At 47.8% G+C, this 26,019-nt stretch overlaps 1 protein-coding gene across 4 annotated transcripts in view; it reads right to left on the reverse strand.

Moving 5' to 3' along the window:
- FHL2 (four and a half LIM domains 2) overlaps positions 1 to 26,019 on the reverse strand; it is a 65,439-nt gene that overhangs the window by 29,955 nt on the left and 9,465 nt on the right. The window contains exon 1 of one of the 4 annotated variants that reach the window (XM_025869084.2): positions 3,429 to 3,560. The exons of 2 other annotated variants lie outside the window; for them this stretch is intronic. The gene's annotated coding sequence lies outside the window, so the exon portion shown is untranslated. Of the gene's footprint in view, positions 1 to 3,182; positions 3,367 to 3,428; positions 3,561 to 26,019 lie in introns of those variants that run through there. One more of the 4 variants, XM_025869085.2, reaches the window with a different exon arrangement.

Consider the following 26,019-nt stretch of genomic DNA (forward strand, 5'->3'; position numbering starts at 1 on the left):
TCACAACAACTGAACTAATGGTTGAGGCCCCAGATGCTGCCCCAGGCCTCTCATTAGATCTCCAGGAGGGGGGCCGTATTTTACAGCAAGAGGAAAGGCAACACCACCAGTGGCCAAGTAGTCATGGAGTCTTTAAAAAGCAAGACAGATTGCTGGTGGGAGAATTTTTTTTTTTTAAGATTTTATTTGAGAGATGGGCGCCTGGGTGGCTCAGTTGGTTAAGCAACTGCCTTCAGCTCAGGTCATGATCCTGGAGTCCCGGGATCGAGTCCCGCATCGGGCTCCCTGCTCAGCAGGGCGTCTGCTTCTCCCTCGGACCCTCCCCCCTCTCATGCCCTCTCTCTCTGTCTCATTCTCTCTCTCAAATAAATAAATAAAATCTTTAAAAAAAAAGATTTTATTTGAGAGAGAGAGAAAGAGTGAGAGCGAGCAGGGGGAGGGGCAGAGGAGGAGAATCTCAAGCAGACTCCGTGCTGAGTGCAGAGCCTGACACGGGGCTCGAATTCACGACCCTGAGATCATGACCTGAAATGAAACCAAGAGTCAGATGCTTAACTGACTGAGCCACCCAGGTGCCCTGCTGGCAGGAGAATTTTTAAGCAAAGTTACTAGAGAACTGTATTAGGTTCTCCAGAGAAACAGAACCAATAGGATATATACATAGGTATACATACACACACACACACACACACACACACACACACACAAAGAGATTTGTTACAAGGCATTGGTTCACACTATTATGGAAGCTAATAAGTCCCAAGATCTGCAGAAGGCCTGAGAACCAGAAGAGCCAGTGGGGTAAGTTACAGTTCAAAAGCCAGCAGTCCCAAGACCCAAGAAGAGCCGAGTTTCAGTTTGAGCCCAAAGGCTGGAAAGGACCAATGTCCCAGCTCTGCAGCTAGGCAGGTGGAGTGCACTCTTAACTTAGTTTTCTCTTCAGTCTGAGTCTGAAGGCTGTAAAAGACTGATATCCCAGGCAAGAGGAATTCCCACTTGCTCAGCCTTTATGGTCACGTCTTCAACAGATTGGATGAGGCTCACCCATATTCAGAAGGGCAATCAGTCTACAGATTCAAATGTTAGTCTCATCCAGAAACACCCTCACAGATACACCCAGAAGTAATGTCTGAACAATTGTCTAGACATCCTGAGGCCCAGTCAAGTTGACATAAAATTAACCATCATAGGGGCCAAGGTCGAAATCCACAATTCAAGACAACAGAGGTACCTGGTGACTCACCCCAAAGTCACAATGCCTGCTTGGTCTCCTGGAAGACTAGGCTCTTGGTCACTAGAGAAGAGCCTGGTCATTTTGCCCAAGGTAGCCATGTTCAGGAAGTGGCTTCTCAGTATAATTCCACATGATAAATGGGCTTTGTTGGAATTCTCATAATAAAACTACACAGGAAGTATCCAATATTTCTTTTTGTTCACTCAAGCTCAAGGAACTTTGTATCTCATGGCATCTGAGGCAGAGAGAAGCTTACCCACTCCAGCCACCTTGTTGACAAATGAAGCCACTCTAGCCCCAGAGGCTGGGTAATGCATCCTCAGATGCAGAACAGGGATAGAACCCAGGCCTCCTAGGGCGCCTGGATGGCTCAGACAGTTAAGCATCTGACTGTTGGTTTCGGCTCAGGTCATGATCTCATGGGTCATGAGAGCAGCCCAATGTTGGGCTCCTCACTCAGCAGCGAGTCTGCTTAAGATTCTCTCCCTTTCCTTCTGCCCCTCCCTCCCCTCGTTCTCTCTCTCTCTCAAATAAAAAAATAAATAAATAAATCTTAAAAAAAAAAAAAAGAACCCAGACCTTCTGATGTCCAGCCTAATTATTTTTCAGTATCCTATAGGGCTTTGTTTGTCTGCAACTCAGACTTTTTTTCAGTACTGGAGGTGGTTTAACAAGCAATTGTGAGTCAAAATACGCAGCAGAAGGCCTCCTTGAAATATTCAGGTATGTCCCCAGTACTTGGTGCCAGAGCTGCAAGAAGTATATTGGCCTTGTGTTTCGAACACAGGTCTCCTGATTATAAGCCCCACCTGTGATTTATTACCTCCCAAAATAAGTGCAAGGGAGTGCACACCATAAGTGCACATCATGGAAGGCAGCTGTATACATTTCATTTAAACTGGGTTAGACTATTTCCAATGGAAACCCAAACTGGGATCTGAAAAGAGGCATGATTGATTCTTAATTTAAATAGGAAACCACACTGAACACTTTCTTCCCAAAATTTTCAGGTATGCTAAAATATCACCCTGGGACACCACTTAAGAATCAGAATTTTTCTCATTTAAAATAAGCCCACATTTTTTAACCTGATGGTTCAGTATTTTAAGTTCTACCCGAGTCAATGCCTGAGGCCACATCGGGAGCTCCACACCTTTGGACCGCAGGGAAATGCGTGGGTCACCCCCACAGGCGGATGGCAACCGTGGGGCTTGCCAACGGGACAACTCGCTCACACTCCCGAGTTCTGGCCCCCTGGCAGGGCAGGGGCTGTCACCTCTCCGCGCTCGGACCTGCGGCCAGCCTTTGCCCAGGGCTCTCCCGTGGGTGTCAGTCACCCTGCTCCCACCCTGCGGCCAGGACTGGCCACTGGCCACTCCTGGCCAGGACTCGGACTTCGGTCTTCCCTCCGGACACGGGGCGGTGGGTCCCTCCTGCCTACAGCGCCCCCCCCCCCCGCCCCGGCTCTCCCCAACACAGTTCAGCTCCCCTTCCCCCGGGGTCTCCCCTAAGGCTCGGCTCCCTTCTCTCCGAGTGTCCCCAAGGCTCAGCTCCCCTCTCTTGGGCTCCCCCAAGGCTCGCTCCCCTCTCCCAGGTGTCCTCACAGTTCTGCTCCCTTCTACCCTGCCTTTCTCCGGGTCTCCCCTGCGACTCCGTTCTCCTCCCCCCAGGTGTCCCCACGGTTCTGCTCCCCTCTGCCCGGGTCTCCCCCAAGGCTCGGGTCCCCTCTCCTTGATGTCCCCACAGTTCTGCTCCCCTTGCCCGGCTTTTCTCAGGGTCTCCCGCGCGGCTCCGCTCCCCTCTCCCTGGGTAACCCACGGATCTGCTCCCCTCTCCCAGGTGTCCTCACGTTCTGCTCCCCTCTGCTCAGGGTCACCCCGCAGCTACGCTCCCCTCTCCCCGGATCTCTCCAGGGCTCAGCTTCCCTCTCCCCGGTCTCCCCCAGCACCTCGGCTCCTCGGTCTCCGGGTCGCCTCCAAGGCCTGGCTCCCCCTCTCAGGCGTCCGCACGGTTCTGCTCCCCTCCGCCCGGGGTCGGCTCGGTCCCCCTTTCCCGGGGTCTCCCCCGCATCTCCGCTCGCCTCTCCCGGGTCTCCCCCACGTCTCGGCTCCAGTCTCCCCGGCTCTCCCGCGGCTAGGCCCCTAGTCCCCAAGGCGTCGGCTTCCCGCGGGAGGCGCGGGGGGAGGGCACTCACCGCGCGGCGCGGGCGGGCTCTGGGGACCAGGCAGGCGTCCCGGGGCGGTGGCGGCGGCGGCGGCGGCGGCGGCGCGGGGCTGCGGCGGGGCGGCCGGCCGGGTGGAGCGCCGCGGCTCCCGCCCGAGAGAACCCCCGCGTGTCATCTGACCATATAAGGAGACGCACGCCTCTGAGACGCCGGCGGCGCGGGCTCGGCGCGCGGGCAGCGGCGTGGGGGCGCGGGGGGGTGGGCGCCCGTCGGCCTCCCGGTGGCCGGGGGCGCAAGCGGACCCCAACCCTTTGTGTGCTTTGGGCTCCGATCCCCCTGGGTCTCTAACGCGCGGGGGTTACCGGAGCTCCGTGCCTGGCGTGGGCTCATAGGCCCGAGTTGAGGGCAAGGGCCGTGCGCGGGTCGCTGCGGCCACCACCCAGGGTCTCTCCACGCCGGGGCGGAGTGGCAGGGGTCTCCCTATGCCCGCACTCTCCGCCCGGGTCCGGGGAACGCTACGCCAGCCGAAGCCGGAGAACGGGTCGGGGTGGGCTGGGGTGCGGACCCGGGACCACTGATCCGGTCTTGCAGCGTCAGGAGGCCAGGGCCTGGGATGTATGTGCACCGTGGGCTTTTTCGCCTTACCCCGCAGACCCCTCTCTGTCCCGAAATGAGCCGAGCAGATGGCCAGAGCGAATGAATAATGCCAGGTTCTTTGTTCCGCTAGACTGGGGCCAGGGGGCTGTTCAGACGTTCTGTTGTTCCCTCGGGGCGAGCAAACAAAGGTGAGCTGCAGAGAGTGCCTCCCACACTGAAAGCCTGGCCCCTGGGCCTGAAGCCCACACTTAGTAGGGACAGATGGCACCCCTCAACCCGCAGGAAAGCGGGCATCAGGATAGAAATGTTTGCTCTCGAGTGGGTGGCAGCCTCCCCTGACGACTGCCGGGAAGATGAGCGGAGGAGAGGACGGCAGAGGGAGAGCGGGAGTGCCGTGGGAGGGCATGTTATAATTAACAATCAGTGGGCCTCAGAGAAAGAAGAGCTATTTGATTCTTTTCTCTTGGTTGACGCTCAATGTCTGGGGGTATTTGAGACTCTCTGTGGGTCTCCATCATGGAATCACAGAACTTGCGAGTCCTGTTAGCTACACTCATTGAGCTCTAGCTCTCCATGTTCTATCGTTTGAGTCTCACCCCTTGAAGATAAGGATTAATACCCGAGTTTTAAGGTGAGGAAACTTCAGCTCAGATTTGCTCAAGGCCTCCTGAGAATAATTATGCCGGTTGGGATTTGACCTGGTTGGGATTCGACCTGGAGTCTGTCAGATGGCAAAGCCATGCGAGTAGAGTGCAGGGCAGGAAATGCCCCTCACTCCATCGCCCTCCAGAGCGCTGAGAGTGGCCACAGCAGTGAGCCCAGTCAGAACGGGATGTGGGGAACCCAGCCTTCCTTCCCCCATTCCTCCCTGAACCTGACAGGTTCTCACCAAGGACAGAAGTGTGGGCCCCAGACCTGCACTCCCAATGATAGTCAAAGCAGGCCAGTATCTTGAGCAAAGTGTGCATAGACAAGCCTTTTCCCTCTGACAGTTATCTAGCTTTGTTGTCTGTATAGTTGCAAGTTACAGAATGATCTTCCAGAGACAGAGAGAGAGGGAGAGCTGGGGGTGAGGGGGGAACCAGAAGACTTAACTAGCTGCAACGAATAGGGTGGACTTGAATAGATTCTGAAACAAAGAACACACCATTTCAGAAATAAATTTTCATGAGATGGTTTGGGGAAGTGTGACACTAACAAGATAGTGGATGACATTGATAAGTTATTATGAATTTATTTTAGGTGTGATGATGAAATGGCACACACACACACACATTCTTAAAGCCCTTAGCTTTCAGAAATAATGCCAAAATATTTACCAATGAGATAACATTATGTCTGAAATCGTTGCAAAATAATTTGAGGTGGGGGGATTGAATAGGGCCTATATATATATATATATATATATATATATATATATATATATGAAATAATATCAACCATGGATTATTGGCAACTGGAAGCTGTGTGACGGGTGTGTAGGGGTTCATTATATTAGTCTCTTTCCTTTTGTAATGCTTGAAAAACTCTGTAATGGAACATTTTTTAAATTACAAATGCACATACCATTTGACTTTGACCCAGCGCTTCCCCTTACAGGAAATTATCTTACAGATAGACTTGCTCATGTGTAAATTGATAAACATACAAGAGTAGTCCTTGTGGAATTCTTCCTAATAGCAAAATATTGGACATGTTATATGTTCATCAACAGGGGACTAGTTAAATATTATATGGTACATTTTAGAGTTATTTCTATACTCAACTGTTAAAAAGAAGAAGGTAACCATATTTATTGATTTGGCATGATCTCCAAGTTATGTCCATGGAAAGAAAAGTAGATAGTAACCAAATATTTGTGTTAAGAAAGGAAGGGAGGGAGACAATGTATACATATCCTAGTGGTTGTCTCTGGGGAGATCTGGGGAGCTGGGGGCCAGGAGTGGGAGATGAAGTTATACTCTATACCCTTTTGTTTCTTTTAAATTTTGAGCTATATAAATATATTATTCATTCAAAAAATAAAAATATTTTAAAAATTAAAGCAACACATGCTCCTTTAAGACAAATAGGAAACAAAGTTTGTTAAACTGAATTTATAGAACATCAAGGAAGTTTGCTAGAAATAGAGGCAGAAGGAATACAATTCTGAGCTGAATGGTATGTACTTTTGGGAACAATTTGAATCAAAGGACAAACTATTTTATTTTATTTGTTTTTTATTTTTTTAAAGGATTTTATTTATTCATTTGAGACACAGAGATACAGAGAGAGAGAAGAGAAAGCATGAGCAGGGAGAGAGGCAGAGGGAGAGGGAGAAGCAGGCTCCCCGCTGAGCCAGGAGCCCGATGTGGGGCTCGATCCCAGGACCCTGGGATCATGACCTGAGCCAAGGCAGCCGCTTATCCATCTGAGCCACCCAGGTGTCTCAAGGACAAACTCTTTTAAAATTAAAATTTGTGCTGCCTGGGTGGCTCAGTCGGTTAAGCGTTTGCCTTTGGCTCAGGTGATGTACCAGGGTCCTGGGATGGAGCCCATGTGGGCTCCTCGCTTACTGGGGAGTCAGCTGGAGGATTCTTCCTTTCCATCTCCCTCTGCCCCTCCCCCTGCTCATGCTCTCTCTTTTGGTCTCAAATAAATAAATATAATCTTTAGAAAAATAAATTTTTAGGAGCATCTGGGTGGCTCAGTTGGCTGAGCGTCAGACTCTTGATTTCAGCTCAGGTCCTGATCTCTGGGTGGTGGGATCAAGCCCCACTACCGGTTCCTGCTCAGCCAGAAGTCTGCTTGTCCGCCTCCCTCTGCTCCTCTCCCTGTGTGCTCGTGCATGCGTTCTCTGTATCTCAAATAAATAAATACACACATAAAATCTTTAAAATAAAATAAAATACATTTTTATAAGATAGTCTGGTAAAATGTATTTTGAAGAGTTCTATCTTTTATACCATTGTATTCGCAGGGCCTAACTATAGCACATGGCACATAGTATGTACTTGATAAAAACAGATACTGAATGAATGGTGGATCACAGACTTGTTTAATATGTGGCAAATCTTTCATTTTGTAGTTGATTATTTTATAGTATAGCAGATAAATATTATAGAAAATAGAATGCTATGACAATATAACTTGATCTCTGGAATCAGGTCTGGATTTGAATCCTTTTTCCACCTGGGACTTACTGAGGTGGCCTCGGGCAACCACAAAATCTCCCTAACCCTCAAACTATTCATATGTAAAATGGGTGAATAACATATACTTTGCAAAATTCTTGGGAAGATCCTTTGAGATGGCTCATGTAAATCACTCAACAGTATTAATGAAGTCCTTGGCACATAGTAGGCCCTCAGTAAACATGAGCTTTTATTCCATGGGTATTTTGTTTGACAATAAAGGGGAGATGAATTCAGAATAAGAGGGAAATGTGAAGGTGGTAAAAAGGTACAATTTTCCAGTTATAAAATAAGTAAATCCTGGGGAGGTCATGCACAGCATGGTGCCTATAGCTAATAATACTGTATTGTATATTTGAAAGTTGCTAAGAGAGTAGATCGTAAAAGCTCTCATTGCAGGAAAAAAATGTAACTGTGATAGACATTAACTAGACTTATTGTGGTGATCATTTAGCAATATCTACGATTATCGAATCATCATGGTGTGCACCTGAAACTAACGTAATATTATATGTTCATTATATCTCAATAAAAAAAGGAAGGAAACGGACTTAATTCTCATCAGAAGGAAGGATTAAAGTTGAGATTGTATTCTAAAGATAGAAGATTGTCTTTTTGACAGAAAAATTATCTGCTTTGGGTAAAAGGTTAATTCGTAAAAGAAAAAAAGTTAAGAAATTCTATTTCCTGGGAAAGGCATAGAGGCAACTCTTATAGGTGATTCAAGTAATTCAAGCTTCTCTTGTTAATTTCAATTCTGTAATTCCCCCACCAGCCAGCATCACCCTGACTTCTTCCTCTCTCATGGGGGGCGGTTTCAGGGATGGGGTAGCCAAGAAGCAAGAAAAGAAAGGGAAAGCTGTATGGCATAGGTCGTGGTTCTCAAAATGTGGTCCTGGACCAGCCGCATCAGGATCACCCAGAAACTGATTAGAAGTAAAACATTCCCCGTGTTTTAACAAGCCCTGCAGGTAATTCTGATGACTAATTGTGCCTTGAGGTAAAATACTCCCTAGGGATTCCAACTCTGGACTCAGTAATTTACCAGAAACCCAGACCTTAGTTCTGGGGGTGGGGGTGGGGCGTGGAAACAGATACGCTAAATACAGACTGGGATCTGGAACTCTAAAATCCAATTACAAGTATTACTTACTCTGCCGGTTACTTCACGGGAGGGAAGCACAGGTAGAAATGAACTCTAAAATCCAATCACAAGTATTACTCTGTCCGGTACTTCATGGGAGGGAAACACAAAGTACAAAACTTACAAGGCAAATCCTTGCAGCCTGTGTGTCAGTGGTACCAAAGCTGAAACCTAATTCTCTCCTCCCAGAGGCCCAGAGAGGAAGACACAGCTTCTAGAAGTGTGGTCAGACCTGGGGGGGAGGAGGGGGAGAAGGTGGGAGAGGGGGCGGTCAGGCCGGGGTCTCCTCCTGACCTTGGCCACCTGGCAGGTACTAGGAGACCTCATCAGCACCGGGGAGAAAGGGAACCCATGAAAACAGGGGCGGAAGTTCAGATGTCCCTATGTCCCCTACCCTAACTGACCATTTTGATGAGGATTTTTACAGCACTCCTCCCATTTCAGAAGCAGAACTTCTCACGGGCAGCTCTGCCCACTCAAACCCGGAGCAGGAAGCTGTTGGAGGATTTGCCCTTGATTCAGAGGTAATCATTCTTAATTGCCTCAGATGGTTGGAGGGTGAGTGTCTAAGATCATAAAAGCTGGCAGTAAGCCCTGAGTTCTTGCTCTGTTCCTGGGAAGGGAGCAGGGTGGGGGGCAGGTCTGTGCACGCCTCCCCATGACACAGCACCACCCCAGTATGCTGGCTCAGACATCTGGGCTCACTTTTTCTAAAAGCACGATTTGCCTGGATGGAGAGAGAACATTTCTATCAAAGATGACCGTGCAGACAGGGCGCTCACCTCCTGTGCCCCTGAGCTTGGTGCCGGTGTCCCCTGGAGCAAACCGAAGGAACTTGGTCTGGTTACAGCTTTGTTCTTGTAGGTGCCCAAACGTTGCCCCTGTGCCTGTTCAGACTTTCAGGAAAAGCCCAGCCCTTTGGGAGATGCGCACTCTTTGCCTCCCCACCCCCTTTTGCTCTGGTTAGGGGAGAAAAGCTTGGCTCTTTCTTAAGACGCAGAGTTTCCATAGCCCATTTCTTTGTTCTCTCTTTTTTACAAACTGATTTAATGGATGCAAATAGTCACCACGTTCAAAACCTCAAAACACGCCTGACATGGAGCCAAATCCACAAACAACTCCGTGATTTTCTGAGTTTGTCATCATTGGTTAAAGCTGATTTGGAGCGTCTCATACAAGTTTCCATTGTGGCTTTGATAAGTCATTTAAGAAGGGTTCTATCTGGCAGCCTCACGGCCAATAAAATGAAACCATTCACACTGCGGTTCATTTCTGTGAGGCTCGGAGGCCATTTGTGGATCAGGAACTGTTGCTGGACTATTTCGGATGAAAACAATTTCTCAAGTGGGCCCTGGAAACGTTTGCTTCTTCTTTGAGACCTTTTTGTCTCTGATTTCAGCCCTTTTCTGCAATAACCCGGTCACTTCTCTGTTTGCCAACAGTTTTACTCTGTTTTCCCTCTGTCTGCTTTTCCAAAACCCATTGAAAGAAGTGTAAACGCCCGAGGTCTGCGCAAACCTAGCAAAATCCTATTTTGAATGAACCATGTTTGCTTCCCTAAAATCACTGAAGTGCTTTTCCAGGTGGCCTCTGCCAGTTCTTCCTGGAGTCCCTGAAATGGGAGCATCTCATGCCCACTTGGTTCTCAGAATGTGGATTTTGAACCACACTGAAGTCACAAGTGTTCTTTGTGAATTGACTTTATGAGTCAGCACCGTAACTTTAAAATCCCCAGTGCGCCCTCCCTGCCACTCAAGTCCTCTCTGTACTATTTCCACTTGGATCAGGGTCCTTAAGAGGAAATCTAGCTAGGAAGAGCCTGGGCTGCCAGGAGGGGAGGGGAGCACCAAGCTCCAGCCCAGGCACCCCTGCGGAGCTGTGGGCATGCACCACCCAAGTGTACGTCCTCTTTACTTAACCTCTGAAACAAAGAATGGCCTCTCTTCGCACCTTAAAGGGTTATTTGAAATTATTTAGTCCTTCATCAAGTTATTTTTATGGTTAATCAATCCCTGAAAATTTTCCAAAACGTCTCACACCATAGAAACGATCGTGCAGCGTGGTAGGTGAGGTGCATGTGACAAAGAGCTGTACCTTCTATTGCTTTATGTTCTGCTAAGAACACAAGTGGAGGGCTGTCTTCTACCTGTTTCAGAAGGTGCTTTAACATGGGGCCTGAGAGTCACGACAGAGCTTCTGGGACAAGCAGGCTTTGCTGGACAGCATTGCAATGGTCCTTGATGGCTGGGAGACCAGAAAAAGATTTTCTAAAATGTCTGACCTTCGCAGGATGCTGGCAGTACTATTTGCCCCCCAAAGAATCTTTTCAAATTCTGGGCCATCCTAACCGCACACATATTTTTGGAAACTTCTGCGCAGTTAGAGATGCTGAGGAATGACTCTGTAACTGTTCCAGATTAGTCATTGCCTCCTGCAGGGATGGAGGGGCTCCAGGGGCAAATCATTGTCAGATACCCAAATTGTTCATTAGCTGTCCTTAAACTCGGTAAATGCTTCTTCCTTTCCCTGCCTTCCTGCCTCTCCCTCCCTCCCGTTCCCTCTCTTTCTTTTTCCCTCCTGTCCCCCCCCCCCCCCCCCCCCCCCGGCTCTTTCTCTGCTTTCAGTTCAACAGTCTGAAATTACACTTTCCTCTCGCCAACGGCCTTCCACAACCTGGCTCCCTGACCTTGTTACCATTTTAGGGACCCAGTTCTGTCTCCCACCCTGTCTGTGTGGCATGCCTATTTCCCTATATCGTCACCGGTCCCTTGAGTTTCCAGGTCAGGCTGAGAGCAAAGGATGGAAATACTTGGAGGTTTTCTGTTTTGAAGAGTATGTTTGGAAAGTCATTAAGTCAGGAGAACAGGGGCTTACCATGTAAGTCAGGAGGTCCTTGAGACCCCTTCCCACCCGGTCTCTTGGCTCCTGCATGCTCCACCTCTGCCCCTGAGCCAAGAGAGTTTTCCACACTCTGTTCGGCACCCTGAACTCCTTCTCCCCTGCGAAGGCTACCTCGAGTACTCATCCCTTGTTTTTGACCATTCCATACTGTCTCATCTTTCCCTTGTTTATAACAACAAACAAAAGAGTGGGAGCCCCTTCTGGGCAGGGTTGGACACATTCATTTCTGTATTCTCTGCATCTTGGTCAGTAGTCTGAATTCAATTCGGGTATCCTGAAAATGCCTAAACCAAGATAGGGCTGCCATACAAGGGCTCATATGGGCCTACTTGAACCAAACAAATCGACCCTATTGCTCATTTGGGCGTTTCCATTATCTGGGCTTTGCATGGAGATCTGACTTGCAAGCACTTGCACTAAAGCTCAGTGGAGAGGCACCTGGGTGGCTCAGTTTGTTTAGCATCTGCCTTCAGGTCAGGTCATGATCCCAGGGTCCTGGGATCAAGCCCCACATTGGGCTCCCTGCTCAGCGGGAAGCCTGCTTCTCCCTCTGCCTGCTGCTCCCCCTGCTTGTGCTCTCTCTCTCTCTCTCTCTGACAAATAAGTAAAATCATAAAAGAAAAGAAAAGAAAAGTGGAGGGCCTGTCCTCTCTGGCAGGGAGCCAGGAGCTGCTCTTCCTGCATTAGCTGGAGTCCCCCCAGGAGTACCTTCCATAGGTACTGTGAGCAGCTGAAATCAGGCGGCAGGGGCCAACCCATGGACCTTCACACTTCTGCCCCTGAGTGTCTAGCTCTTCCTGAGGATGGGACTGCCCCAGATGGGCCCCTGCCCCACCCCTGCCTGGGCCCTAGGTACAGAAGGCAGCTCCCTGAGGGAAGACCTGGAAGTGGTCATGCCAACGAAAGCCACAGCCTCCATTTTTAGCAACCAAATATAATGAATTCATGTCTTAAAATTATGGCTGGGGCATGCCTGAATCGCTATTAAATACTTTAAGACAGTCTGTCTGTCCAAACGGGAGCATACGAAACAAAAATTCTGTCTCCCAGGGAAATTCGTAAAGGTCTGTCCTCTGCAGCTGCATGAGTATGTCTGGTGGGCCATTTGTCAAAGCAGGTCTAATTGCAGGAGCCTCTTTAGTGATAACAGCTCTGCTGTAGCCTCTGAGAGGGGCATCCTGACCCCCAAAGCGGGCATTAGATCAGTAGGCTGCAGAGATGAGCCCACGTAGGAGCACACAGTTCATCCCTTTCGAACCATACTGTTTTATGGTGGAGTCACTCAGAAAGAAAAACTGGTGTATTTCCCTCATTCACTGATATAGTTAATGGATAATCCTTCCCAAAGGTAGACCAGATTCCTAAGCTTGTACTTGCCTTCACTCTGGCCATCCACACTCCCAGAGACGACTATGCAGCTTTCCAAGTCATGCGGTCCTAATTTTGACTTGCACATCACCAGGCAGTAAGAGGGGACACCCCCCGGCCGAGATGGGGACCAGCACCCTGGTCTTGCAGAATCGTGCTTTCACTTGGGAGAAGTACCCTTTCCTGTGGCCAGGTGGGCTTGCCATGAGGACTCCTTTACTTTAGATGGGTCTTTCTTGCTCCCTTGCAAGGTGCATGCACAAGCAGAGGGAGGACAGAGTCCTTGTTTGAGCAGAACTAATCGGGCTGATAGTCAACGAATGTAAACTTGACATCCCAGATTCTGGAATGCAGAGTTCAGAGGAGCTATCGTTCATTATCACTGTTACAACAAATGTTTCCTTTTCTTTCTGTCTTTTGTCTTTGATTGCTGATATGGTGGCATTTTTTGTGTAGGAAAGTGAGGTGGGTGTGGATTTAGACACAGTCTTTGGAAGACTCATTTCTTCTTTCTGTCTCAGACTCTAGGAGGAGACGCTGTTTTAGGGGGCTCTGCACCCCGCATGGTACTGGGGCAGAGCAGTGGACTGGAGCAGGGGAGGCCAGGAGAGCCTGCGGTAGCCCCCCACAGTGCGGGGTGCCTCCCTCTGGGCCAAGGAGGCAGAGAGGGGGCTGTGGCTCAAAGGAGGAAAACGTCTCTGCAACGAAGCTTTGGGACAGAGAGAAGGGGCTGCAGAGGCCTGCTGGGAAGAACAGTCCCAGGGAGAAGGAAAGGACACTGTGTGTAAGAAAACAGAGAAGTGAGGGAGTGAAGAAGAAAGACATGGTAAAAGTAGGCTTCCTTCCACCTGGGAAATAGGCAAGGCACCAGCACTTAGCTGGTTAATTCATGTGGACAGCTAAGGCTCAGGCTACTATTCCCTGGAAGTCAGGAATGGTTTCAGAGGAAGACGCTGAAGTTACTCCCAAACCCTCCATGACCCAGCTGCACACTCAGCTTCGGCCATTCCGAGGGAGGCCACGCATGACATTACAAGCCCAGCGAGGGAGCAAAGCAGGGGAGGGCCGAGGGCAGCTTCTTAGGTCAGCCCCTGAGGTAATGGTAAATTGCACATTTCGTACAAGAGTTGTTCAAGTCACTGTGTGTAGGACTAGCAAAAGTTACCATTTGGTCTGCTACTCTAGAGAGTCCTATTTATGAGGCTCAGTAGATAATGTGATGTTATGGTTTAAATGCCCATCAAGGCTCTTGGTCCCAGGAAGAGGAGGCAGAGGGGGTGATAAGCAGAGTCACCCAGGAGCTGCCTCTGGTCCATCGTGGACTCCGCTGGTGTCCCGGAGCTGCCTGGGGAGGCCGACTGGAATAGCACGTGGCTCACTCTTCCGTGGGAGCAGGTAACCAAGCTAGAGCTCGGCAGGAGCCTTCCCTGGTGTCCCTGCCAGAAGAACAAGCCGACTCCTGCCTCATTTCTACCACAAGGCCTTGGGGCCAAGTTAACCAGAATGAAGGGACATTCCAGAGGATGAGGAATGCCAGGATCCCTGGCCTGGTTACCAGGCTGGGGTGGGGATCCCGGAATGACCACGTGTCCCCCCGGCGGGTCTGGAAGCCACATGTGTGATTCGGGGGGGAGGCAGAACCCAGAGATGAATGCTCACACCAGGGTCAGGACACAGGAAAGTGGGAGGGCGGCATCAGAGTTTTGTCTCCCAAACAGAAACAGCTTGCCAGCTGGAAGGAGACCTGAGAAGTTTTAAACCCAGGCAGCTCCTCCGCCTTCTAGAAGCCCGGCCTGTCTGCCTCCTTCTACGGCCCTGACAATAACGGGCATGTGCCCAGACGAGGGAAATAACCCCAACTGGACCTGGGGCCACAAAGCCAAAGTGAGCGTGTCTGGTAGGGCTAGTCCTTCCATAGACAGTGCTCTGAAGGCTGGTAAGCTACCTGCCAGACAATTTCTGATGGCGATGCCTTTTGAAGTCTATTCTAACTGCACATCTCTGGGAAACGTGTCACCTATTATGACACTGCTAGCTGATGTTGGTGTCTAAACCCAACGCGTTGGATTGTCTTACTCAGACCAGAAGGATTTCTTGGCACAGGCAAGCAGAGGGAGGTTTATGGTATGCGCGTCTCCTTGTATCGGCTTGTGCTTCTGTGATGCTGGCAACCAGAAGGGTCCCCACAGGACGAGGGAAATGCCGAAGCACGCAGGAGAGGAGCAGGGAAGTGAGTCATTCAATGGACTCGAAACCCACCATGCTACACAGCCGAACACAGGAGGCAGCCGTCACAGCTTTGAGCGTTTGAAAAATTTACACAGTAGAAGCATGCCTCGTTCTTTTGGGAAGTGGCACGCTGCACATTAAGTCAACCTCAGGTAAGATGTCTCGGGACCATGCAAAGAAGACTGTTATTCTCAGGTTTCCAAATTCCATTTCATCATTTGCAACATGTCTGCCATTTTGGCCCCGAACCTGTGTCTTGATGATGAAATCCTCATGAAATTGAAGGCGGGCCAGGGGGCAGTAGTGTGAACGTCCATGGAAGAATTACAAATGGACCCCCGTGAGCAGAGGTGTGCATATTGCCATCATCACTTTAGATGTTCAGACTCATTCATTCTCATTTCACTCACTACCACTGATCCTAAAATTAAAGCAGACTGCCACCCTCTGTGTCCTAAACTCTAGACAAGATTAAAGGCCATCAGCATAATTTCCTAATATTGTCTTTGAGTTAAAGTCTTAAGACATAACTTTAAAAAATAAAAACATATTATAACTTTAGAAAGAGTATTATCAAACACCGATGCTGTCCCACTTAGAGCAACTTTTAAAGAAAACAAAGTGTAACGTGCAACATTTTTTTTCTCAGTTCTTTTCAAGCACATCTTAATAGCCCCTGTCTCTCCCTCCTGGTTTTAGTTAGAATCCTTCTTCCCAGCTCACCCAGAATCCTAATCTTTGAAATGGAGAATTTGTGAATGATCCTGGAACGTGGGACTCTTCTGACGTCGAAAGCTCATGATGTCCTCCTCAGAGAAATCAGGTGGAGGGGGTTGGGCACAAGGAAACTCCTGGGCAGGAAATTATTATTTGCTGGGTGATTCACCCTCACGCTGACAGCATGAATCAAGCTCAGCACCTCCTTTCCAAAGCTTAAAGTCCAGTGTGACCGGAAGGGAGGAAGGCAGCTTGGTCAAGATGAGAGTCCAGTAAGATCTGGTCTGAGTGAAGACATGGAAACTGTATTCCAATTCTGGGTATTGAAACCTGCATCACGAAGGAATGTTTGCTCACGCGTGTTCACAGCAGCCTGGCTCACAACAGTCAAAATGTAGAAGCTGCCACGTGTCCACCAATGAATGAAAGGATAAAGAAAATCTGGTGTATGCACACAATGGGCTGTTACTCAGCCTTAAAAAGAAAGGACGGCACATCCAAAACATGGATGAACTTTGAAGACATTAAAGACATGAAATTAGCCAGATAAATATTGAATAATTTCACTTACATGAGGTTCTTAGGGTCACTGAATCCACAGAGAGAGAGAAAAAAAAAAAAAAGAATGGTTGTTGCCAGGGCTGGGAGCAGATGGAAAAGGGAATGGGGGAGTTATTGTTCAATGGGTACAGAGTTTCAGTTTTACAAGACGAAAATGTTCTGGAGATCTCTTGCACAACAATGTGAATACACTTAACCATGGAGAGACTTCTGTGCTATGCTGAGGAACTTTATCCTTTAGGCCAGCACTTCCCCCCAAGGTCTGCTGACAGAGGTGTGTTAAGAGGTACCTCTCAGAAGACACACACAAACAAGCACTCAAGTTAAGGTCAGATAAGGCTAGTAATTCCCTGGCCGAATAAGTGAATGGGTTTCTTTACTGCAGGACTTTTCAGAGGCTTTAATGAGCTGGTGTGCAGTGTGAATCTTCAGGAGACCATGCTGTATTTTAACACAGATGCCCTCCCCCTATCTGATTCTGATACCCTATTAGGATGGTGAAGAAAGCCAGTTTCCACAGAGTGCTGCTAAGAGGTTGGAAGTCACTGAAAGGGTTTAAGTGGGAGATTGACCTGGCCAAATCTTTGATTTTGGTAGATAAATTTGGCTGAAGTATAGAAATCTACCACATGCTCATTTAAGAGGTGTAAGGAGATGGTGTCAGTGTTCTGCCTAGACCCCGTTGGGTCCCTTTGGATCCCTTTTACTGTTTCTGTGTGGACGGCCCTTGGGCTACTGGGGCTCCTTTACTCCTTCTCCCAGTGTGTCCTTGGCAATGACTGACTGATGTGGGAATGTTGAGAGCCCAGCTCCCTTCCTCAAGTTGGATCAAACCCAAGGCAGAGTCTTCGTTCAAGTGCACCTCTGTGGGATCAGGCTGAGGCTGGCACTTGGCCTGAAACCATGTCCTTTATACCTTCTTCCTCTTCCCTGTCCCATTTTCCCACTTCCTTCCAGACTCTCCTCCTGGGAAACCCAACCTAGGACTATGGGCTGCTGTGTTGGTCCTGTTAAAAGAGGGCAGGGTGGTAGTAGTAGGAATGGGGAGGTAGTGTCAGTTGCAAGAATATGTTAAAGATGTCAAATCAGTAGGAATTGTTATAGATGATTAGATACAGAGGACAAGCCTAAGATAATTTCAGCCTTCCGACTTAGGTAACTGTAAGCTACCACCATCTTCAGGAAAATAGAAAAAGTGCAATTTGATGAATTCCATTTTGACCTACTAAAACTGAGGCACTTTGGGGACAGCCATACAAAGAGCTTTTTAAAACTTGTATGGACACGAGATTCAAGGAAGAAGGTAAGAACTGGAGATATGGACATGGGAACCACAAGCTAAAGGTCATTTAAAACAAACAACAAACAAGCAAAGTAGAATGAGTAAGTCACCCAAGGAGGCTTGTGGTTTGTGGGGAGTGGGTTAAAAGTCAAGTTCCCACAGCCTCTCAGGTTTAAGGGGCAGGCAGAGGAGGAGGTGCGTAAAGACTGAGAAAGGCTTTCTGGGAGGTGGGCGGGAGATGCGGGGTGAGGGTGGGTATGCTGAGCACTGAAGTATTTCTAGGAGGAATGCCAGTAGTGTTGAATAAGCTAGGGACTGCTGGGGGTCCACTGGACGAAGTGATATGGAGGCTGTTGGTGACTTTGGTGATCCATTTCCACGGAGCGACAGGAAAGCCAAACTTTAGTAGGTTGAGTCCATGGCCTTTGAGGATGTGGCAATGTCAGTGTTAAGAAGTCTGATGGGACTGGGGCGCCTGGGTGGCTCAGTCGTTAAGCGTCTGCCTTCGGCTCAGGTCATGATCCCAGGGTCCTGGGATCGAGTCCCGCATCGGGCTCCCTGCTCCGCGGGAAGCCTGCTTCTCCCTCTCCCACTCCCCCTGCTTGTGTTTCTGCTCTCGCTATGTCTCTCTCTGTCAAATAAATAAATAAAATCTTTAAAAAAAAAAAAAAGAAGTCTGATGGGACTAAAGGACACAACATAGGTGGGTTTCACAGGAGAGGAAACTGAGGCCCAGAGGCTAACTAATGTGCCCAAAGTCGGAGGCCATGGTGTGCCCGGCCCGTTCAGATGAGGAGCACGTTTGACTGCGGTCCTGCCTCTCCTCTGGCTTCCGTCCCGCTGGCTCCTGAGCAAGTCATTTGGCTGTTACCAGTTTCTGAACACTCACTGCCTCTCCTTCGAGTCTCTCCTTTTCAACTAGCACAAGAAATAAACTCTCAAAAGCGAAAAGAAAGGCAAAACCTCTCCATTGTCCCCTTTCTCGCCAGGCTCCCCCTCTTGCTTCATCCTTTGACAAAAATGGGCGGAAAGTTTCCAAGATCGAGAAGCATAAAATCTGACTTTTTTTGCCTTGTCAGAAGAAGGAAACTTTCCACTTTTTCTAAAAAATTTCCACTTGCTTTTTAAAGAAAAGAAGAACACCATGTCTCCTTGGAGATACTCTAACAGTTAGCAACTAAGCTAAATGGAGCTGACCATAGCTTCTCAAGGGCTCAGTAGCCTACGGCTTATAATTTTCTGTGATCCAGCTGTAGTTTAAGGGATGTCATATCACATACCTTGTACCTGAAGCCTGTACTGGCGTGTATTTATTGAACATAAAGCCAAATGCACAAGGATTTTTAAATTCTATTTATTTAAACTAGAAAAACCCCCAAAGCAATTCACCTATTTCTTACTCCCTACCTCTGACAACCGCCAGTCTGTTATCTGTATCTATAAGCTTAGTAAATATATATATATTTAGATATATATACAAATATATAAGTAATATAACATATAAAAATATAAATATACATAACAATAAATATATATATTCAGATTCCACATATAAGAGAGATCATATGGTATTTGTCCTTCTCTGTCTGACTTACTTCACTTAGTATAATGCCCTGAAGATCCAGCCATGTTGTTGCAAATGGCAAGGTTTCCTTCTTTTCTATGGCTGAATAATATTCTATTGTGTATATAGACCATAGTTTTTTATCCATTCATCCATCAATGGACCCTTAGGTTGTTTCCATATCTTGGCTATTGTAAATAATCCTGCAATAAGCACAGGTGTGCATCTATCTTTTTGAATTTGTATTTTTGTTTGCTTCAGATAAATACCCAGAAGTAGAATTACTGGATCTTAGGGTAGCTCTATTTTTAATTTTTTGAGGAACCTCCATACTGTTTTCCAGAGTGGCCGCACCAGTCTGCATTCCCCCTAACAGTGTGCAAGCGTTCCTTTTTCTCCACATCCTCGCCAACACTTATTTCTTATCTTTTTGATAATAGCCATTCTCACAGGTATGAGGTGATATCTCACTGTGAGTTTGATTTGCATTTCCCTGATGATAATTGATGTAGAGCCTCTTCTCATGTATAAAGACTCAATTTTGACCCCAGGTGGGAGAGAACACTTCGCAAGTCTGCGACGCTGTCCTGTGAGTACAATACATGCTCTCTAAACCAGTTTTCAGTATGTGCTGCTTCCTCGCCATTGGCCAAAGTACATAGATTTCTGGGTGAGAATAAGGGTGGCACACCTCATGATTAGACCTAATGTCTGAAGGGTGGCCGAATAAAATCACTCAAAAATGCCACTTCTGGCATAAGGATTATTTTAAGCCAACGGCACTTTAAAAAACAGCAGGTGAAGAAGAATGCTGGGATCGGTTTCCTTCCTGAAAGCAGGAGATGCGCTCCCGTGTGAACGATGTTCTCCCTATGCCAGGAGGAAAAAAACATTCTCATCACCAGACGGGGAGTCCAGGCCCAGAGAAATCTATTCAAGGAGACCGTGTTAAAATACCTCTTATCTCCCTTTAAGCTCCCCGTATATTTTGTTACTTTTCCACAGTTACCTCTCTTTGTTCAGCCTGGTACAGAGACACAGACCCAGCACCCCTTGGAGGCTTCATTTTTCTATGGAGGCTCCCACGGATGTGTAAGAATCTGGGTGTTTTGCTCCTATTAATGTCTTATGTCAATTGAATTCTCAGGCGCAGCTGGAGACCCTACAAAGGTAGAGGTTAGTTTGGTCTCCCCTACAGGATCGGCCACCTCCAATCCTGCTAAGGCACAGGAGATCCCCCACCACTGCTTTTGTGCCCAATATACATGTCCACACAGCAAACAAGTGTGAAGAAAATAGTTTGGACTTTGCAAAACCTTTGAAAGGGACGCAGGGAGGCAGAACCACCCATCGAGAATCACTGAATCAAGCCACTATATGTTGGGCACTTATGTTTTGTCAAAGAGGTGGGGGTGGGATAATTTTAATCATGTAGAGCTTGTGTTGCACATTGGTTCTCATTTTTGACTCTGCGCGTGGCTGTGGAAGGCTGCTCAAGGCTCGTCATGGAGATGGTGTCAAGCTGAACCAGCCGACCTTCCCGAATCCCTGGCCTCCTAGTGTGGAAGGTAAGCTAGCCAGGCAGGTGAGCACCTGTGCGAGCTGCCTGGACCATAGGGATACATTCCCTGAACAGAAGCCACTTAATTTCTTCCGACGGAAAATAAGCCATAGAGACCCATGGGTTAAACACCACCAACAAGAACCAAGAGAGCGGGGCGCCTGGGTGGCGCAGTCGTTAAGCGTCTGCCTTCGGCTCAGGTCATGATCCCAGGGTCCTGGGATCGAGCCCCGCGTCAGGCTCCCTGCTCAGCGGGAAGCCTGCTTCTCCCTCTCCCACTCCCCCTGCTCGTGTTCCTTCTCTCGCTATGTCTCTCTCTGTCAAATAAATAAAATCTTTAAAAAAAAAAAAAAAAAAGAACCAAGAGAGTAAGACGATCTGATGATCAGGTAGGTCAGAGCTGCAGGTATCAACAGAATTGGGTCCATAAAACCAGATCCCGTTATCTATTCATTTTAGTTAGGAGGACGCAGGGAGCACGTTGCAGGTGTGCACTTGGCCGTGTTTATGGCTTTCACTGTGGATGAGGTTTGTGTCGATGTACAGAGTTCTGTGTCTCCTTTAAGGACACCTCTCTCTATAAGTGTATTTATACGAGGAGCACCTTGCTGTACATGTCTCTGGGTATTTTGTCCTTGAGTTGAATGCATGTCTATAAAGTAGGTTGTTTTGTACTTGACACGCAGACCTGCAGAAGGACACGTAGTCCAACCTTCCTGGATGCACGTGGTCCCCAGGGGAGAGAATCCAGTGGAGGGTGTCGGGGGTGCACTGGCTTGGGTTCCCGGAGGAGCATGCCTTACCTTCTGAGAGAGATGCCCCCTGAATTCCCTTTGCTAAGACTGTAGGAACAAATTGTCACATGTCACAGACTGGGGCGGGCTGGGGGGGCTTAAACAATGGAAACTTAGTGGCTCACTGTTCTAGAGACTGGAAGCCCGGGATCGAGGTGCTGGCAAGGTGGGGTCCTTCTGAGAGCTCCAAAGGAGAATCCGTCCCTTGTCTCTCCTCTGACTTCTGGTGTTTTGCCGGCAGTCTTTGGTGTTCTGTGATTTGTAGACACGTTGCCTTAATTTCTCTCTTCGTGCTCATATGGCATTCTGTGTGTATGTGTTTGTGTGTCTAAACATGACTTTTTTTTTTTTTTATAAGGACACCAGTCCTATTGGATTAGGGTCCACCCCTAATTTATCTAACCACATCTACAACAAATGTACTTCCAAACAAGGTCACATTCTAAGGTACAGGGGTTGGAACTTTGACATATGAATTCTGGAGGGACACAATTCAACTGACAACACCTTTGCTAATAATAGAAGCAAACAGCTCATAACGAATAGTAACATGTGGAAGAATCAGAGGGACATGGGCAGAAAGAGGGTTGGCTGAAGAGGAGCTAGAGGGGCAAGTTTTGGGAGAAAAAGGGAAGGGACGTTTCTCCCAGAGCTGTGGAGCCATCCCGCTGCAGGGGCTCCATCTGTACCCAAGAATAGGGCCCTTGGGGTGGTGCAGAGCCAGTGGTGGCCCAGTGGCCTGGTGGCTCTGTGTTATATGTAGGTCAGACTCATGGGAGAGTTGTTGATTCTGGTTACAATAATCCATGTGGCTGGGCTCCGTTGATCAGCAAGGCCCTCAAGTGAGAATCATGTAGTCCCTGTCCCAGAGTTACTAGCTTGTTACCAGCCTGGAACAATGGCCAGCTTCGCATGGAATGCCTATAGGACAGAGTCCTCATAAATGTGACTTGGCGCTAGTGATCTGGGGCTTTATGGTGTTCTGCTCTCCTTGAGGTTACAGGCGAGGGCTTGAGGAAGAGGAGGCCAGCATGCCTGGTCATTGGATGTGGGGTGCTGGGTGAGAATAGTCACAGTCACTTCACAGAAAGTCAATACTTCTGAGCAGCAGGACAAATGTCTCCACGCCTCATTATGTGGATATGGTACTGTTAAATCAAGGCATATCTACTGTGTGGAAGGCACAGCTCTGTGCTGGCCTCATAAATCACAGTCCCTGCCACCAGGGACTCAAACGTGCTAGGATCTAATTCTCCAGATCTGTTTCTTTGATTTAATGGAAAATACATTTCTATTTCCTCACCACACTATTTTTAAATTTGGACCAGAGTTAGGTACTCAATCTTCTTGTTCCCATCGGCTTTCTGCTTCTCCTGGAGTCCTATCATTGAGTGAGGGTCAGCCAGAGGACCTGCCCCAGCACGGACCAACAGTGCTGTTCTTCCCAGCACACGAGCAGGCCCCGCAGCCCTATGCCGGCCCGGCAGTGAGCTGGGCCTGTGAAGAGGATCAAGAAGGAGGGGCGATAGCAAGAAATGGCTGTTTTGGCTTAAAGTCGTGTTGGTGTGCTCATGTGTGACTTGTTTGTTTTTTTACTTTGGGTTTTTTAGACACCCATGTCACTGGTGAGAATAACAAAGAGTCCTCTGAACTTTAACTAATTCCTGGCTTCCCCAAGTTGGTAGCCAGAGGGGGGTGGAGATGAATGTTATATATGGCCATGTAGTCGGGGATTGCTGGGGCCCAGTGTAGATGGAGAGTTGGTGCTTCTCAGATAAGAGAAAGCTACTGAGAAAGTAAAATTGTTAATGGGAACAATGGGTCACATACAAGGACAAGCATGATTTTGTTTTGTTTTGTTTTGTTTTTTGATTTGTAGTTTCCTCATGGCTTGATTTACTTTTTTTTATTACAGGATTGTAACTCTAGATTAGACATGAATCTACGAACTGAACCACAAGCCACTGAAAAACATCAGGACTAGTAAAATAAGTTTTTCTGCCAATTTTTTTTTTTTTTGTCCTGACAGATGTGACTTATCTTTGACAACCTAATGGCCCAGATGAAAGAAATCTCAATGAAATGAAATACGGACTGCAGTGTGATATTTCCACCAAATTATATCTTTAGGTTGGTGTTTGTGTCCTCTTGGCCTGATTGGCTGATTGATAGGTTGAGAAAACAATTGTCTAGATCAGTTGTCAGGGCCAAGATACCAAAACAATTGCAAAAGGACCCTTTTTCATTCTGATTTTTCTCACTCAATAAATGCCATGCTTCCCAGACAACTAGGAAACAAGATTAAAGGTTTCAGTCAAGAGTGTCAGGGCACTGATCTTTTTGTCTCTTTCTTGCCTTTTCCTGTAGCTTGGATGACATGGGAAACCACGGAGTCCCCCCTGTAGGCTGACACAAGTTGGGGACAAGGTGAAGTTTTGGCTCTGGGTGTCGGGTGACCCCAGGACCTCCCTTCCCCTTCTCTCTCTGATCTCTGCCCACAGAGGAAGGATGATTCTTCTGTATTTTACCACAGCATGGAGGTAGCCGGTGGTACCCAGAGGTGGAGAAGGGCCAACGGAGCAACATGGCTCCAGCAAAGACGGGGGGCGGCTTTTGAATGACAGAAATAGCCTAACTTTCAGTTATTTAGAAGCCACCTGAAGATTTCCAAAGCAATTTTCATAACTTCTAACAGTAGCCTTTTTCCAGTATAATTATCTGCATGTTAGAGGAGAAGAGATTGCAGCACAAAGAAAGGAAGTCCTTGCCGTAGACCTCAGACAAATCCACCCCGTTTCTGTAGCAGGAAGACTGGTTATCTGATGTCCTGTTCATCTATACCCACCCGCCTTGGAAGTATAATGGCCACACCATTTATCCTTGGGGCTGCCTTTTCATCGCAGACACAAGGCGCTCTGGGCTCTTGGAAACGGACCTTCTCCACTCCCCGAAGGAAGAGGGAACAGAAAACATTTCCAGCTTTCTGAAAGGCAACGTGTTTTCTGCTTGGTCTCTTACCATCCTCCCCAGCCCCGCCCAAAAAAGTCAGTGTTCATTTTGATGTATAAAAGCAACTGCATCTAAGTTACCTTAACCAAGAGGCAGAGCCCCATAATTCAAGTCAATAGTAACTGAAAACAGAATGAAAAACACATGGTAAAGAATGGAAACAGCATGTCTATTAAAATACCTTTGCAATTTGCTTTATCTCTCCTTCCAGACATCCTGCCTAGAGTGGTTTCCTTCTGCTCTGCACCAACATCCCCCCTTCCCCCTTTCCTTAGGCAGCAGTCACGAAAAGCAGCCTTTGATGTGGGGCTAACCGCTTAAACAACCCCCAGCCCTTCTGCCAAATTACAGGACTAGCTGGAAGCCCAGTGTCTGCTGCAGAGCCCCGGAACCAAGGCAGAAGGGGCCGCCAGGTCCTCGGGCTGTGCTTTGTCTTACATAGGCGGTGGCAGAGAAGTGAGGTGGATTAGACCACACTACGTGAACCATCTACACTTCCTCACTTAGACCCAGATAGGACTGGGGTGGCAGATGCTGCAGGAGAGGGCGTGGAGTTCTTGATAATTAGCCAAGTTGTTTTGTTAGCTTCTCAGAGATTTCTACTCACATGTCCCTTTCAATCTTTGGTGAAGGCACAGGCTTCTGTTTTCATTTTTCCCTTCCTTCCTTCCTTCCTTCCTTCCTTCCTTCCTTCCTTCCTTCCTTCCTTCCTTCCTTCCTTCCTTCCTTTTGGGCAGGGGCAGAGGGAGAGGGAGAGGGAGAGAGAATCTTAAGCAAGCTCCACGCTCAGCATGGAGCCCAATGCGGGGCTCAATCTCATGACCCTGAGATCATGACCCGAGCTGAAATCAAGAATAAGATGCTTAACCTACTGAGCCACCCAGGTGCCCCTCGTTTTTCTTTTTTTTTTTCCACAAAGACGCACATGTGTACAACTGATCTAGTAGGTAACCGTTTCATTGGTTCTAGCCTAAAGGATCAAGTAGCCATCTGCAGAGAGAGAAAGACATCTGAGGGGCTGGTAGGAGGAAGTGAGGTGCCCTAGGCACTGTGAGGGTTTAGAAGAAAGGAAATCTGCAAATATGGTTTACAACAGTGAATCTCTAACACTTTGTTAGCCACCCACACTAGGAAGTGCATTTTTAAGTCCTAACCACATCCCATAGCCCCACACGTAGCGTTGACAAAATATGCCACGAAATAATTCTTATCCTTATGATGTAAGGTGATTCTTTTTCTTTTTTTTAAATCTAGTCAATGTTATGTTATTGTTAGGAATATGTAGGTCTCAATCCATTACATAGGTCTCATGGCTCACTATAATTATGAAACGGACCCTCATTTGAACAACTTGCATTTAGAGCAGACTCAGGCAAGGGGGAATTTCTTGTGAACTCATGGTTCCCATATGAACTTGGGGAGTGACAACAGAGAAGACAGGCACCCATTTTAGGAAAACGTCGCAAAGGGAAATCAGGCTACGAGGTGGGGACTGCAGCTCTCAGATATTAATCATCTCTTGGAGAAAGAAACACATGTGAATTTAACTCAGTGGCCAGTGTGGAGGCATCACATCGTAGTGATGTAAGCATCACATCCTTATAAGGAATCCTACTTCGAGGTTTCTTATCTTCCTGGCAAAAGGAATAAGAATGTCTGAGTTTTCAGGAAGCTTATCCGCATTGAATAATCCCTCTACATTGTTGTGTTTCCAGAAAAGG

This window comes from Callorhinus ursinus, unplaced genomic scaffold (assembly GCF_003265705.2).
Source record: "Callorhinus ursinus isolate GAN/ISIS: 27379988/994484 unplaced genomic scaffold, GSC_fseal_2.0 scaffold10, whole genome shotgun sequence".
Taxonomy (NCBI): domain Eukaryota; kingdom Metazoa; phylum Chordata; class Mammalia; order Carnivora; family Otariidae; genus Callorhinus; species Callorhinus ursinus.